General features: G+C 43.8%; 1 pseudogene; it reads left to right on the forward strand.

Moving 5' to 3' along the window:
• Positions 1-1,372: 1,372 nt before the first annotated feature.
• LOC125524218 lies at positions 1,373-7,701 on the forward strand (annotated as a pseudogene).
• The last annotated feature ends 4,603 nt before the right edge of the window (positions 7,702-12,304 follow it).

Genomic DNA, 12,304 nt, shown 5'->3' on the forward strand with positions numbered 1-12,304 from the left:
GCGAAGGCAAGGACATCGATGTAATTTTTATTATGTTTGGTAGCGGCTGTGGTCGTTCGATGGTCCATGCATATCGATGTAATTTTTATTATGTTTGACGTGATTTGTACTTCGAGTGAATTTTTACAATTGATCTGATCCTTTTATAAAAAAGACAGAGTTCCATAGCGGACATGTCACGGAGTGGGCACGTCCTGAACCCAGGGGCATTTGCACCCACTTTTGAAAAAAAAAGCATTTTAAGCATGTTTTAAAATGTCAAAAAATATAAAAGAAAATTTCATGCATACATGTTGCCAAATGTGTGTGGGCGGCACAAAGTTTTGTAAAAAAATGTCTTTTTGTTGCCTCTACAAAAAAGACAAATTTTAGTGCTTCTAAATAGCGTTTCACGACATAATTTTTTGTCTTTTTTGCATAGGCCACAAAAAAGTTATTTTTTTCGTGAAACTTTATGCATGCACATATAATATGAAGACGTACCCATGCAACCTTTTTCAGATTTTTTTAGTATTTAGAAATGTGTTTTTCAAAGTGGGTTCATATGTATCCGGATTCATCCATGCACTTCCCACATGTCACCTCGTTGGTTGAACAACGGCTCTCCTAGTCACACATAAATTGGGAGATAATTCCGCGTGTGTAATGGGCAATTCCATTCACACTATGAGAATGAATTTATGCAGAATAAAAAAAGATTCCACTTCTCATGAAAGAAAAATGGGATTACAAAACATTCAGAGTTCACACACTATCCATTTAATTTTTCCTTTTCAAAGTTATAAAATTTCGGCAAGTTGGAATTGGAATGGGAATCTGTCATGGAATAGGTGTCTGAATCAAGTTTTATTTTTTCTGGTTCAGGCCGGAAAACCCAGTTTTCAAATAAAAATTAAATTCAAAAAATTGTAGCGTCAAAATATATTTAATTTAACCCCGTTTCTACTGGTGGTCAGAAGGCCTCCTTTTGAGCAGAAGGGCGCCTGTTCGGTTCCTGCGTACTGCAGCGTGACCACTTTTTTTATTATTATTTTTGAATTTTTAGGAGGGTATTCAATTTTTTCAGGGTTCACCAAAATTTCCAGAAACCGGCCCGGCCAGCCTGTTTCCGAATTGGTCTCAATTCAGCTTGTATGGAATCCGTCTTGGTCAGTTTTTTGGTAAGCTGTAATTGGAATCCTTCATGGAATAGTTGGGCCGAACAATTTCGCCATATAATTGCAAAATTCTTTTCACCAACTGTACTCGATTGTTCCCACCACTCGCTGTGCGCTACTGCCGCCTCGCGAATCGCCCCATCGCTGTTCCCCTTCGCCGCGGCTCCCATCACCGCCGCCGGCATGCTTAGTTTCTGCCCACCTAGAGGCCAGCGATGGCCACGCCCGAGAGCTCACTAACGAGGACCGCCTCGACTTGCGCCCCCGAGACTATGCATGGGACGCACGTCTTCAAGATGGACAGGTACAGCCTGTACAGGGGGCTTCGGCGTGTTAAACGTAGCATTGTACGTGACATAGGGATAGATAGAGATAGATGTTTAAGTGCTTCAGCTGGATAGATAGCTTATCTTCTGTAAACCGAACTCCTTTTATTCTCTCTTATCCCTTCTCCTCTAAGGATGTAATCTTAACAACTTGTATGCGTTGTCTCAGGGATGTGTGCCCCTGCCTATAAACATGCACGGCGCCCCCTCATACGAGGGTAAGACGCTTTCTGCCTATCACACATGGTAATCAGAGCATCCCTCTTCCAATACATCTAGCTTTTCCAATCTCCATTAGTGCATAGCATGTCTTCCTCCGGCTCCTCCCAGATCGGCCTCAACAGCCAGGTCACGGAGAAGCTCACCTGTACGAACTACGTACTGTGGCACGTCCAGATCACGCCACAGCTAAGGGGAGCTGGCGTCTTCGGCTATGCCGACGGTAGCACGCCGGAGCCAGACCGCTTCCTTCCTGGCAAGGACAAGGACGGCAAGGACTCCACCGAGCCCAACCCTCTCCACCCAATCTGGGTTCGGGAGGATCAATAAGTGCTCGGGTACCTGCTCAATAATCTCTCCAAAGAGGTGTTGGTGTAGGTGACCGCAATCACCACGACGCATGCGCTCTGGAAAACCCTGGCGGCCATGTTCTCCTCGCAGTCGCTCAGCCGCGTTAACAAAATCCGCACGGCTTTGCTTCATGCGCAGAAGGGAACTCAGCCGATCGCCACCTTCTTCGCCCACATGCGTGACCTCGCTGATGAACTCACCGCGGCCGGCAAACCGCTGCAAGACGACGAGATCGTCTCCTACATCATCCATGCGCTGGACATGGAGTACCAGCCTCTGGTGTTGGCCCTCGACGCCCGCACCTCCCCTGTCAACCTGGATGAGCTATTCACCATGCTAAGCAATTTTGACCAGCGCATGGCACTCTACCAGGGTTCAGGCGGCTTCAAGTCATCTTCGAACGCCACCTCTCGTGGCCGCGGCGGCCGCCACGGCGGACCTCAACGCGGCAAGACCAGATCGGGCAGTGGTGGCAACTCCTCCAAAAACACCACTCCCCGCGCCGGCCGTTCCCCCCTCCACCAACTCCAAGGGCCGCGGCGGTGGCGGTGGCCGCGGCTCCAACCAAGCGCGCCCTGATGCGTCATGATGCCAGATCTGTGGTAAGCTCGGGCACAGCGCCTGGGACTGCTGGTATCGCTATGATGAGGAGGATGATGAGTCCCAGGATGAAGACAAGGTGGCGGCTGCTGCGGATGGCTCATACAGCGTCGACACCAACCGGTACGTCGATAGTGGTGCCACCGAACACATCACCAGCGAACTTGAGAAGGTGACCACGCGGGAAAAGTACCCCGGCAAGGACCAAATCCACACTGCTAGTGGTGCAGGTATGAGGATTCGTCACGTTGGTCATACAATTATTAAAACTCCCCATCGCAAACTTCATCTTAGAAATTTTTTGCATGTCCCTAGTGCTAGTATGAATCTTCTTTCCGTTCATCGAATTGCCATTGACAATCATGTATTCCTCGAGTTTCATCCCTTTTTCTTTTTGATCAATGATCAGGCAACGAAGAAAGTGCTTTATCGAGGTAGATGCATTCGAGGACTCTACCCGTTGATCCCGGAGCGTCGAAGATTCAATAAACATGCTTATGGTGTTGCCAAACTTTCGTCAACACGATGGCATGATCGATTAGGACATGCCTCTTTTTCTTTAGTTGAAAGATTGCTTAGGAAAAATAAGCTCCCATTTGTTGGTGAGCGCAATGTTGAAACAGTTTGTGATTCATGTCAACATGCTAAGAGTCATCAGTTGCCATATCCAATATCAACTAGTGTGTCTACAAAACCTTTGCAATTAATTTTTTTCCGATGTTTTGGGTCCTACCCCTAGCTCCGTTGGTAGACACACATATTACGTGAGTTTTATTGATGACTACAACAAATACTCTTGGATCTATCTTCTTAAGAAAAGATCCGATGTCTTTCAAGTTTTTTAAAACTTTCAAGCTCTTATTGAGCGCAAGTTTGACAACAAGATCATTGCTGTTCAATCAGACTGGGGGGGGGGGGGTATGAACTCGTTCTTCCAAAACCTTGGCATCTCCCATCATGTGTCCTGTCCCCACGCTCACCAACAAAACAGTTCGGCAGAACGTAAGGACAGCCACATTGCGGAGGTAGGACTAGCTCTCTTAGCCGGCGCCTCTATGCCCCTTAAATTTTGAGACGAGGCCTTTCTCACGGTTGTCCACAACATGCTTCCTAGTCGTGTCATCAATAATGAAACTCCAGTAGAAAGGTTACTTCATGTTAAACCCGACTACAAATCACTTCGTGTGTTTGGGTGTGCATGTTGGCCTAATCTTCACCCATACAACAATCGCAAACTCATGTTCCGCTCAAAGCAATGTGCTTTTCTTGGGTATAGTCCACTTCATAAAGGTGTTAAGTGCCTTGACATCTCCACTGGTCGTGTCTATATTTCTCGTGATGTGATCTTTGATGAAACAAAAATTCCTTTTGCTGATCTTCATCCTAATGCCGACGCTAGACTCCGTCAAGAAATCCTTCTTTTGCCATCTCATCTATCCGGCCTTGATCACGGGGGAGAAAATAATTGTGCTGATCAGATGTTGACTAACCCTCTTAACCATACCCATGAGCTTTGTGATGTTGCAGGAGAAAACAACAGTGAAAACAGAGAAGAAAATGATGCACAAATCACTTCCCAAATGCCATATTTCATGTGTCATGGCATGGGGGGCAAATCTGCCTTGGAACCCGCTGGATCCGCCTCGGGATTGCTGCAGGAGCAGCAGCGCAGGCAGTCTGCGCGGGATCGGTGTGGGCTGACGCGCCAGAGCCGACAGCTGCGCCGCACGCCCGCGCAACCGCCAGCGACTCCGCACGCGCCACGCAACCGACCGCAGCTGGAGGTGGCCCCGCGCCTACTGGAGGTGGCTCCACGCGCGCTCCGCCCCGCTCGTCGCCTCACACCTGGCAGCCCCCAAGTGGCCAACGTGTCGCGTGCTTCCCCGACGAGTCGCGCTGCTACAAGCGGCGCGCTGAGCCGCGGCTCACAGGCGCTGGATCCGGTGCTGATCTGCTCGGGCCCGCGCAATCATGCGCCCATGATGAGCCGGTTGGCCGGCCGGGATCTTCTGCAGCCTCTACAACGCCTGGGTCACGAGATGCGGCCACAGAAGATCCAGGAGAAGCACGAGGCGAATCTTCCTTGGGTGTCGCAGCATCTAGAACTCCTGTCCTTGCTCCGGGATCTTCTGCGCCAACTGATCCTGCTGCACCGTCACCACGAAGAACAAGACTACAACAAGGTGTGATCCAACCTGTTGATTATAAGCATATAACGAAATATGGCCTAGTTTGTTCCACAGGTGAACCAGGTCCGCCAAGCACTCTTGAGTTAGCACTTTGTGATGAAAAATGGAAAAAGGCAATGAAGGAAGAATTTTTGGCACTAGAGAAAAATAACACGTGGCATCTAGTTCCTCCATAATAAGCTAAAAATCTTATTGATTGCAAATGGGTCTTCAAAATAAAAAGGAAGTCTGATGGAATCATTAATCGGTACAAGGCAATACTTGTTGCCAAGGGTTTCAAGCAACGTTATGGAATAGACTATGAGGATACCTTTAGTCCCGTTGTTAAAGCTGCAACCATACGTCTTGTTTTGTCCATTGCTGTTTTCAGGTGCTGGAGTCTCAGACAACTGGATGTACAGAATGCGTTTCTGCATGGCGTTCTGGAAGAGGAGGTATACATGAAACAACCTCCTGGGTTTGAGAATGAAAATGCACCCTCATTTGTATGCAAACTTGACAAAGCACTTTATGGGTTAAAGCAAGCACCAAGGGCATGGTACTCACGTCTCTGCCATAAGATACAAACACTTGGCTTTGTTCCTTCCAAGTCTGACACCTCATTGTTCATTTACAATAAATTGAACACTACCATATTTTTCCTCATTTATTTTGATGATATTATTGTTACAAGTTCATCTGATGAGGCAATATCTAGATTGTTGAAGGATTTGAGTGCAGATTTTTCTCTTAAGGATCTTGGAGATCTTCATTATTTCCTAGGGATTGAAGTGAAGAAACATGATGATGGGCTTCATCTCTTCCAGGAAAAATATGCCACTGATTTGGTGAAAAATGATGGCTTGCAAGGTTGTAAACCCTCACCTACTCCTTTGTCAAGTTCTGAGAAACTGTCTCTCACAGAAGGTACACCTCTAAGTAAAGAAGATAGCACTAAATACAGGAGTTTGGTAGGTGCACTGCAGTACTTAACATTGAAAAGACCTGATATTTCTTTTGCTGTCAACAAAGTATGCCAGTTCCTTCATGCACCTACTACTGTTTATTGGACTGCTGCCAAACGTATAGTTAGATATGTCAAAAATACTTTGAGCACTGGTCTTAATTTCAGCAAGTCACCATCTACTTTGGTCAGTGCCTTCTCAGACTCTGATTGGGCAGACAGCCTAGATGATAGGCGCTCCACTGGTGGGTCTGCAATATTTTTTGTCCTAACTTGATATCATGGAGTGCAAGAAAACAGGCAACTGTCTAGATTCAGTACAGATGCATAATACAAAGCATTGGCAAATGCAACAGCAGAAATTATATGGGTTCAATCCATTCTTAAGGAACTTGGTGTGAGAAATACTCAAACTCCATGTTTGTGGTGTGACAATCTTGGCGCTACCTATCTATCTGCTAATCCTGTGTTTCATGCAAGAACAAAACACATCGAGATAGATTTCCACTTTGTCAGAGAAAGGGTTACTAGCTAATAAGCAACTTGACATTCGTTTTGTGTACTCTAGAGATCAAGTTGCAGATGGATTCACCAAAGCTTTGCCCACACGGAGTTTTGAAGACTTCAAGCATAATCTCAACTTGATGAAGTTGTGATTAAGGGAGGGTGTTAAACGTAGCATTGTATGTGACATAGGGATAGATAGAGATAGATGTTTAAGTGCTTCGGCTGGATAGATAGCTTATCTCCTGTAAACCGAACTCCTCTTATTCTCTCTTATCCGTTCTCCTTCAAGGATGTAATCTTAACAACTTGTATGCGCTGTCATCAGGGATGTGCGCCCCTGCCTATAAACATGCACGGCGTCCCCTCATACGAGGGTAAGACGATTTCCGCTTATCGCACATGGCATTGGGAAGGCCATCGAGTCTGCTACTTTCGCCGTCAGCGGCTACGACTGGTGCGTCCGCTTCTACCCCGACGGTAGAAGGGAAGAGAGCAACAAATGGGTGTCTGTCTACCTCGAGCTCAAGACCGAGAACACTGAGGTGAGGGCGCTCTACAGTATGTGGCTGCTCGACCAGGCCACAGTGGATCCGCGGCCACAGACTTATGCCCAGCCAAACCCTAGCCAGATAGACCCGTCAGTTTTTGACACCCGTTACAATGCAGCCGCGACCCCGAGCTAGGGCTTTACCAAATTTTGGAGGAAGAGTGAACTTGGAGAGTATATTATTGACGACATTCTATGCATCCAGTGCAATCTTACAGTGATCAACTTCAAGGAGGTACATGTGGAGGAGCCCAAGATGGAAGTTGTGGTCCGAGTGCCGTCGTCATCAGAGCTATTGGATAATCTCAGTAACTTGCTGGGCGCTACAGAGGGAGCTGATGTATCTTTCATTGTCAAGCATGAGGTTTTCTCAGCTCATAAGATCATTCTCGCAATGCGTTCAGTGGTCTTCTGGGCGGAGTTTTACGGTCCAATGAAGGACGAACAAAGGTGCATTGTTAGTGTTGAAGACATGCAGCCCGCTGCTTTCAGAGGACTGCTTCATTTCATCTACAAGGATTCGTTGCCTCGGATGGGTGACCTGAATAATGACGAGTATGAAGAAATGCTTAGGCATTTGCTTGTCGCTGCAGATAGGCATGCCATGGAAAGGATGAAATTGATGTGCGAGAGCAAGCTGTGCGAGGTTCTAAGTGCCGAGACTGTGGGTACCACGCTAGCTCTAGCCCACCAGCGCCATTGCAGCCAGCTCAAAGATGCTGGCATTGAGTTTATTATGAACTCTTCGAATAGAATGGTTGCTGTGGTGGTGGCAAGTAAAGGCTATGAGAAACTGAAAAGGGAATGCCCTACTGTCATTGCGGATATATGGGAGAAAACATCTAAGAGACACAGACTTTAATATGCTGACTGTGGATTAACTTGAGCATAGTTACTTAAATTGAAACCTTAGTAACCGGAGATTAGTTTGTCTTTTTCTTAAGTTCTTAGATATTATTTGGAGAAGGATAAGTTTCGTAAAATGTTTACGATATGTACTGCTCTGTTATATGAACCTATGCTATATCAGTAACATTCTCTAATATGTTTTGCTCTGTTGGCTAGCAGTACATTTACTGTTTCTGTTTTTTTTTCCTTTTATGTGCAAATTTCATTTCCCAAAGCAGTGAGTAACTATCTTCCATGACCACATCTATCGTGAGATGAGTTAAAACTTCAGCAAATAGCAGTATTATTGCAAGCTATTTACTAAAATGATTGATCGGTGTCGAATTTTTATATTATGGAGATGATAATTATACACTAAATTTCTATATTTTAATTGTTCCAGTCTGAATATTTAGCTTCATTTTTTTACCAGATGTTTTGTTTCTTTATTTGGAGACCCGTAAAACCATGAAACATTAGTTTTCACTTTGAGATTTTTTTTAGATTTTTGAAAAAAAACATGTGCATAGCTAGAAATTTAGTTGCCCAGCAAAAGAGCCCATGCGTTGCAGCGGGAGAGAAAACATAACACACACTCTTAACTCAACAACCATCACTCAAGACCACAATAGGTCCATCTCCTTTATTTTTGCGAGGTATCATATTTGTGTTGTCGCTTATCCTCCTTCTCATCCTCGCCGGCGATGGCCTCGATGTTCACACAAAACAACAAAAAATGTGTGTTGAATATGGTTAATCCTAAGGCGTCTTTCTCTCCCTCTCTCCTCCCTCTCCCTCTCTCTCTCTCCCTCTCCCTCCCTCTCTCTCTCTCTCTCTCGCTCGCTTTCTCTCACTCTCGCGATGAGAAATCTGTTGTTTTCCCCTACGACATTTTTCAGAGGTATGCATGTGTAGTTATCGATATTTTATTTTCCGTATATGGTTATAGTGGGGTGTTTATTTGCAATCCGGATCGCTGCCGGTACAAAAAAACGAATCTTGTGCTATAAATTATAAGTTTGCTTCCATAACAATATTTTAAAAATATTTAACATGTAAAATTAACATCATATTTAGATTCCACACATTTTTCTAATAGTTATTTTTATATAATATGTTAAAATCGAAGTTACGGTTTAAAAGATACAGATAATTTAGAAAATCATTTGGTTTGACTCAAATATATTCCAAAATAATATTTAAAAATACTTAACAGGTAAAAATAATCTCATATTCATATTCTACATATTTTTCTAATCAAATTTCATATATAACATGTTCAAATCGGAGTTACGGTTTAAAAGATATGGATGATTTTAAGAAGCATTTATTTGACTTAAATATGATCCGCGGATGAATTACCTAAAACATCAGAGGGGGTTTTGAAAAATGTAAAATAACGGTTCGGGTGTGACTTAAATCCGAACGGCGGATTGATTTCAAGAAAATACAGGGATTTTTTGTGTAAAATACGAAAATAACGATTCGTTTTAAGTTAAAACAGGACTGCGAGTTGAAAAATGCCATGACGGACGAAAAAAACCCAATTTGCTTTATTATTAGGTAAAGATTTCTGCAGCCTAAGCTTCATGGCGAAAATGAAAGCAAGACTAGTTGAGTTCTTAGTGGAGAAATTTTCAGTAAATGCACTTGCATTGAGCCTGCATGCTAAGTTACAAGATGCTTAGTTCTTTCAAAGTGAGATTTACTTGGCATAGTACACACTCCTACTTCCTTCGGTTTAATGGTCGCATTTCTTGTCGATCTAAAGGAATCTGGGGGCTCTGTTGTTTTCTTCGTCCTTGGAATGGACCCTCTGCTCCACATTTGTGTTGCTCTGTTCCTGGGTTCTAGTGACAGAGCAAGCTAAGTTGCTTCACTCATGGTCAGGATTTCTATACAGAGCGAACCTGGTTTACTTTACCTGAGTTGTGTTGGGGTTTGTAACACTGACTGAGAATCATTTCGCCCCAAACTTGTGGTCAGGTTTGCTTCACTTATGTTCAGGATTTCTGTATATGCAAAACAACATAGTGAGGACTCATATGAGACTGTACGTCTATTGGTGTGCGCCACTTGTCTTCTTCAGTTACAGCAGATGGAATCATGTCGTTTGGACCCTGTTTGACGTTTCGTCTGATATTGATGGAATGGTGTCACATGAGGATTTTCTCACCGTGATGGCGGGAACTACTTCGAGTCCTACGACTGCTCCAAGGCCATCTCCGACCTTTTTTAAGTCTCCTCTGAGGATCTGGTTTCATTAAAAAGGAGGAGAGAGTTGTCAAGTTAATATATGAAAAACCCGTCTAAAACCATCATAAAAGCCCACACATGGCAACATCGTCCTTCCTGGCTACCCACACGAAGACACACACGCCACTGAGAAGAAAAAACACTGTCGAGGTTGACACCAAGCTTCATCGTCATCGCTCCTCCACGAGCCAACGACTCCAACATCACCATCAACTTCATCAACGAAGCCTTCGTCGCAGCAGACGCCAAGACCCATACCGGCCCATGCCAAACAGATGACCACCCACGTTGGTGTTTAGCCAGCTCCGACCTGAGCGATGAACCTAGCAGCAGAAAGACCGTTGAGCCTGCGCCGAGCTGGACGCCGCAGCCAAACCGCACAATACTTACATAATATTCATGGATACATCTTTCGTTGGTATTCACGTCGCATACTTACACAATATTCATACAAATAAGAGTATAGTTGTTGACAAAGCTCACTAGTGGGGTATAATTTACATTGAGCCCGGCTAGTAGGTACGACATCATGTAATTCTTATGGACGTGCTTGCCAATGGAAGAGAGCTCATCTTCAAGAGCTTTCATATTGGAGAAATACTCCATGGCTTTCATGTTTCCCTCATGAATGTTGGCAACCCTTATCTTGTTACTGACGACTTGTGCTCAAAATTGACCTGAGAACATATTCTCAAGCATGGTCCAGACTTGTGGCACGCTCGTCATTCACACCACCTGTGTCAAGACGTCTTTTAAAACAAATTGAGGATATCTCCTAGGATGTATTAGTCCTAAGCCAACCACATAGGCTGGATTGGAGATTCACTCTTTTCCTCATTGGTTGTTTTCTCGATAATCTTGCATGGTGTCGGGGGAGATCCATCAAAATAACTAGTGAGTTGCGCACCACGAACTGTGGGCCAGACTTGTGCTCCCACATAATGTAGTGTTCCCTCGTGAGTTTTCTGATATTTATTGGCTGTGGGAATCAGGAATGGAGGAAAAAGATGATGCCATTGATATGAATCTAGGAAAGGGTAGCTATTTATTCAATCACGATACCGATACGTCAAAGCATATTGACCCTCGTAGGTCCGGATGGTCTTATATTGATCGAGCCATACAATAGAGATTACAACGGCTGGGTAAAAGGCACAAGTTGCATAAAAGAACTAGAGATAAACTACAAATCCAAACCTTTGTATGATTAGCTCGGTTTACATGATTGTAAGAACCTACACTATAAAATGATGAAAGGGGATCTCTCGACCTAAATTTAACTCCATGTCCGCTGATCCAACAATCTAACTCCAAAAGTTTTGGTTTGAATGCCTCTCCATTGGACACAAATCATTGACTTTGGTATAGGAATTTTCTTCCGAAGATAGTAAGTGTTTCTATGTTACTTTATTTGCACAGAAATTAATCACCCTTAGTACTCACACAGTTGTAGACATGGTGTATATTGGAAAGAAATCTTGATGCACCTAAGCAACGACAAGATAATCTAATGGATTTTGTACCATCACCATTAAATGATAGAAGAATACAAGAAACTATTTGTGATTTACACAAGGTGGGTCATCTTCAATCATATCATTTTTTAATCACAAAATAACAGAGAGCAATGGTATCCTGTGAATTTCCATGGAGCTTGAATTGTTGGTTTGTTGTACTGACATCATAAAAATCATGCACATGAATAATTTTGTTACGAGATACAATCATATGTTATATCAAACCCTATTAACTGGATTTAAGTGACGCATTGTGGAAAGTTCTTACAAAAACTAAAAGAATGCATATGAAAGGAGTCAATGTGCCAGATGACAAACGGAGATGAAATTAAGGAATTAAAGTGGCACACGACAAAAAGGAAATGGAAGTAGTCAATGCAACATGGGATAAAGAGAGATGCAATGAGTCAGCACACTACACGACAAATGGAGATGAAAGGATTTAATGCGACACATGACAAAAGGAGATGAAATGAGTCAACACGCTATGCGACAAATATATATCTTGAGAACCAAGACGTTCAGATTTGGTGGTTAGATTGGCACTTAACGATCTATATTTAGGGAGATCTACGACGCCACTTAAGTTCATAGTTACAAAGAAAGTCCAGAATGATACAATGATATACAAGAATTACTACTAAACGTGCTGCTTGGTGAATTTGCTACTAGGTTGTTCTCCGCCATGTACTTTCTAAAGGGGGCAATAGACCAGAGTTTTATGAGTTGATCTTTTTTTGAACAATCTCCTAGGGGGGAGGGGGGAGATGATCCCTACCTGATTATATTACTCAAAGGTTCCCA

This window comes from Triticum urartu, chromosome 7 (assembly GCF_003073215.2).
Source record: "Triticum urartu cultivar G1812 chromosome 7, Tu2.1, whole genome shotgun sequence".
Taxonomy (NCBI): domain Eukaryota; kingdom Viridiplantae; phylum Streptophyta; class Magnoliopsida; order Poales; family Poaceae; genus Triticum; species Triticum urartu.